Genomic DNA, 5825 nt, shown 5'->3' with positions numbered 1-5825 from the left:
GAGGGTACATCTGTCACCATCTTACAATGCTGTGATTGCAGCCATTCCCCAACTCTCTGTGAATGCGACTCATGGCCATTGATCAGTGGTTGTTGATCAATGGTCATTTAATTTGCATATTAATGATGAAGGAACTGACCTCCCAGCCCATTGTTCCTTCACTGGGCTGGTTTCAGTCATTATGCAAATGTACTGTTTATAAGTTTGGGGAAACCTGCAGTCAGCTGAGACTGAAGACGTCACCTGATGATGATGAAACGTTTCTCCCCCTGAAAACATCCAGATGAACAGAATCAACCTTTGGGACTTACTTCCATGGATGAATGAGCGTGCATCAAGTGCTATGGAGTTAGAGATCTGTGTGATCACAACACTTAAATCTTTGTTTATTTATTAATGCATTTATTGCTTGACTAATACATTACCACAAAATAAACAAAAATCCCCAAATGAATACAAAACAATAAAAAATGAACAGCACAACATGCTAAAATGGGTTTGACCAACTCTAACATACTGAATAAAATAAAATAATTTTTTGAAGCTCATTTTTTAACCTCAACTTGATCGGCTTTAATAATGAAAAGTACCCAGAGCTATTTCTACTACGGCTCTTTGGAAACTGAACTTAATTGCGCTCCTCATCAAGGAGTCCAAAGAACCCAATAAAGACTCCACAGCCCATCAAGTCAAGCAGTGGATTGGTCAGCACTGTTACTAATAACCACTGATGAATATCATAAAGGCCAATAAAAGCTCATGGACAGGCTGCAGTGCTTTCCTATATTTCTCCTCGCCGGTCATGTGGAGACTAATGTGTGCAGCACAGCATCTCAGCCAAGTGCAGATTCACACAGTCCTTCTGCAGCATCCATGACTTGGGATTTATTTATGTATTTGCTGCATTTGCTAAACTGAAACAGGACATGCTTGATCAGCCACTAACATATGAAGCATCAAAATATGAAAAAATATGATGAACTGAGTTCAGAGGATCACATCTGTTAGTACAGACAAAAGTAATACAAAGCAGTTATTTCACCGCTCTGTCCGGGATCAAATGTTTGTTGGATTAGTTTAGAGAAAACGTATCAATCCACAGCCGAATGATTGTTCAGCATCCTTATGGATCAGCTCCAAATCATAAAAAAGCGCCTTGACAAGCCATGTAGAGAAAATAATAATGAATACTGATTTCATTACACTCACTAACCTTCTCTCAAGTAGACACACATGCTTAGCCTTGCAGATGGCTGCAAATATCAGCACAATAAACTGACACACACAACAGTGGAGCTGACTGTGTGCGTTCTTTAAAAAGTGTTTCACAGATTTTAGTCCGAGTTATTTATTGTAGGTCAGAGAAAGCCTACATGCATGTGCCTGTGCAGTACATATGACACCATACATGTAATCCATGACATGGATCAGAGGTGTCCACCAACGAGTTTGTCAAGTAAAAGCAGGATCATTACTGCAGTGTGACCACAGCCAACTATATTTCCTCTCCATCAGAGTTACATGAACCAAACAGAGCTGATGTACATCTGCAGACAGCAGGCGTGTTGAAATATTACTGTATCTGGAAGAACCGACAAATTCAGGAAATATTTAATCAAATAACAAATGATTCACAAATATCAGTCTTTTCTATAAATTGGACATAATCATTTTTCCAATAAAATTAGAACTCGTGAAATCCAACATTTGTACTTTTCCTTGGTCACAGGGACTCTCACATACATGGATATTATCTCCCCCAAATTCTCAGATGTAGGAGGCTATGGTTAGGGTCAGGGTTTAGTTCACTTCACTTTGTTTTGGATAAGATTAATAACGATCTGAAACAAACTTCCCATCACATTATTAGGCTGAATAACTATCATCAAAATGAAAGTTTTACATCAAATTATTCATTTTCCCAATGTTCCCAGAAGGCTCATCTGTGCTGTTTGCTAATGATGTGGTTCTGTTGGCTTTATCAGGTGGTGGCCTCCAGTTTGAACTGGAGTGGTTTGCAGCAGTGGGGATGAGAATTAGCACCTCCAAATCTGGGGCCATGGTCCACAGCTGGAAAAGGATGGAGTGCTCACTCCAGGTCAGGGACCAGATGTTGCTGCAAACGGACGCGTTTGTGTACACTGGGTCCTGTTAAACTGTTAGCAGTCGGACGTACCGCCCACGGGACATTGGATGGTTTAGGGGACTAATAGGACTGCTAAGGGGTTAATGTATGAGAAGGGAAGTGAGAGATGGACAGATGGATCGGGATGGCGTCTGCATGGATGTGGACGCTGTGTACCACTCCATCGTGGTGAGTCGAGACCAGAGCACAAATGTGAAGCTGTCAATTTTCTGCTCGATCTGTGTCCCTCATATGGTTACGAGCTCTGGGTAGTGACCGAAGAATGAGGTAGAGCCGCTGCTCCTCCACGTCAAAAGGAGCCACTAGAGTTGGTTTGGGCATCTGATGACCCCATGGGCTGCTCTTGGGCGAGGTGTTCTGGACATCTCCTACTGATGCCTGCTTACCTACCTCTCCACTAAATTCTTTTTAAAAATGAATTTAAATTAGCCTAATTTGAAATTCAATGTATTGGTTTGAAAGTGATCGTTACTCAATTGAAACTGAATTTTATATTTTGAAAATGAATTAATTTGCTTTGAAACTGTATTTTATCCTTTAAAAATGTGGCTCTTGAATAATTTCAGTTTCACTTCTCACCATTCAGTTTCAGTTCCAAAATTCAGCTTTTTGGGACTTACATCCGGTTCCAGAGTAATCGAGCGCAGATTAATAGAACTCAGTCTTACCAGCGGACCGAGAGTGTTACTGACGGGAATCTACAGCATCTTGAGCTGGATTAACACCTCAGAAGTTATTTGTCATGTCGAATGACCAGCAGATAAACTCTCAGGTTGGTAATAAATGTATTACATGTATAAGAAGAAGCGTCATGTTAACATGTGATAGCCGTACAGTAACTTTTATGTTTATTGTAGCTGTTAGCTAAAAACACTAATTTAGCGTAGTTTGTGTTGAATTCAGCTTTGACAAATATGATCGACTGTTTCTAGTAGAATTCCAAAGTTGTCATCTTGGACCCTCTCAGAGCTCTGTATGCTTGCAGAGACCCCTACAGTAGGGAAACATGCAAAACGGTGTCCAAACCTTTGTATTTGAGCTTTATTTATGCCTTACACAGCATCCCAACTCTTTAGCTAACTTAATAACTTTAGGTAAAGTGAATAGTTTGATTCATTAGTTCAGCATTAACAAAGGAAGTAAAATTATCAGCAAGGCACAAGCTACAAAGGACTAACATGACACAGGAAATAACTTAACAGGGAAAAACTGAACACAGACACTTGACAGAAGGACTCGAGTGGGTAGAGAGGAAACAACAACTGACCCAAATACGGGGAAACAAAATTATTAATAACCTCCACAAACACAAACTTCCTCGTCTTCAAGTCTTAAAAGTCCAAACAAAAACAGAAGCTTGAGCAGAAATGTGAAAGGCGCAAAGCTGACAGACAAAAACACAGACCATAACAACCAAAACTCTAATCCAACCAGCAAGTATCAATAATTCAGATCGATTAACTGTCTGATTCAAAGTTTGCATTTGCGTGTACGTTTCTGTCCAATAAGTCAGTCATGCGGATAAACTTTTGTAGATATTTATTCATACTTCAACTCTGAAAGTGGGAAAACGTCTGATGAGCCCATATGTTTGACTGTTATCTCTCAGTGTAATCTCTGCTGGATTACAGACGTTTTTCTTTTTACTGTGTCAGAGAATAAAAAGGGACGCGGTCGTTTCTCCCCATTTAAATACTTTAAGTATTTCTATCTCCTTCCTTCATCGTCCATAGTGTTTAATCGCAGACATCCTTTAGTTACTGTGTAAAGGTACATGCATGTAAATATGATTTTCTTAAAAGAAGGAGAGATCAGAGCAGAGGAAGACAGAACAAGAGACACACTATAGAAGAGAGTTTAATTATTACTAATCGTTATAAAAAAATGAATTGAATTGATTAAATGAAGCAGGCATGTATAAACACAAAGAGAGTGAAAAGGGGTGTTGTTGCATGGAATGATGCTCTGTGTCCCAAAGATTCAGCGGCTAGCGATTGGACCGTCAGGTCCATGAATGACACTGATGTGGGCTGAGCACCCACAGCAGGAACATCGTTGTCTATTTAGTCTTTTCTCTGACAGACATCTTTCCAAATCTTTTGTTTTTTAGTTTGTTAGCTCTCATTACTTCTGGAACTTTCTGGCTTTTATCTTACCCCCACTTTTCTACCATCTCTCTGTTCTGTAGCATCCTTTATCTAGTCTTTCCTTTCTGTTGGTGTTCCACCGCAGACAGCTGCACAGGTGGGTCTGCCTGCTCCTGCCCGTTTAACCGGCTGCTTGGCCAATGAGGCTTTGAGCCATGAGCTAGCATGAGGCAGACAACATACTCTGTCCCCAGGAAGTATTTATGAGGAAACATCTGCTGAAGTCCACTGAGACACTGGTAAAAGAGGCAACATACGGGGAAGGATGCAGTTCATTAGAGGATCTCATCATCACGCTCTGCTTATAGTCCAGCAAATAAGCGAACAGGAAACCCCACAGAGTCTTCTGGTTTTGATGAAAATGCCAGATTTAAATGGAGTTGTGAAGAATGGCACAGTTTTAGGCTTACATGTGAATGCAAACATCTTGATGCATGCTCAATCATCCAGGTAAGTAAATCTCCAAAAGTTGATTCTGTTCATCTGGATGTTTTCAGTGGGAGAAACGTTTCGTCACTCATCCAAGTGACTTCTTCAGTCTCACTGAAGGAACAATTTAAGACCAATTGTCTGCATGATCAACTCGGTCACCTATAACATCTCCAAGTTTCCGGCTTCGATCCTCAACCCGCTGGTGGGCAGCTCTGAACACCACCTCCAGAACACCCTGGATTGTATTGAGAAGGTGAGAGATGTCATGATGGAGGCAGATGAAACCATGGTCTCGTACGACGTTACATCTCTCTTCACTTGCATCCCAGTCACAGAAGTGTTGGAGGTAGTCCGTAAGAGATTACAGGATGACCCCAACCTCAGCAGCAGGACCACTCTCAGCATCGACCAAGTGTGTTTGAACTGTGTCTTCATTCCACCTACTTCACATACAAGGGTCAGTCCTACAGGCAGAAACAAGAGTGTGCCATGGGCTCCCCAGTTTCACCCATCGCGGCCAATTTGTACATGGAAGAAGTGGAAAAGAGGGCTTTGTTATCCTACCCTGGAACACCACCAAGCCATTGGTTCAGGTATGTGGATGACACCTGGGTGAAAATCAAATCTCAGGATGTACCACAATTCACGGATCACATTAACTCTGTGGACCGACACATCAAATTCACCAGGGAGGATATGAAAAGTGGCAGGTTAGCCTTCTTAGACTGTCAGATTTCCTTTTTTTTTCTTTTTTTAGCCGTCAGAATTGTTGTCTGAAGACCAACAAGGATACCCAATGGATTTATTTTGCCAAAAGGATTATCGTGGCATTGCCATATTGGTCCATTTGATTGACCTTTGTTTTTATTATTTATTTTATTTTATTTTCAGTTGTTACAGACGGGACAGACATGAGTGAGGGATAGGAAAGGGAGAAAGAAAGAGGAAGGAAAAGAAAAACAGAAGGGGAGAGGGACAGTGAGAAAGGGAAAAAAAATCTCCTGGATCACCTGTTATAATAATGGATTGGATTTATATAGCGCTTTTCAAGGCACCCAAAACGCTTTACAATACCACTATCCATTCACACACTAGTGGAG

This window comes from Haplochromis burtoni, unplaced genomic scaffold (genome assembly GCF_018398535.1).
Source record: "Haplochromis burtoni strain Fernald_Lab_line unplaced genomic scaffold, NCSU_Asbu1 Contig_99, whole genome shotgun sequence".
Lineage (NCBI taxonomy): Eukaryota > Metazoa > Chordata > Actinopteri > Cichliformes > Cichlidae > Haplochromis > Haplochromis burtoni.
The sequence above is the reverse complement of the archived record's forward strand: the minus strand, read 5'-3'. Positions refer to the sequence as shown.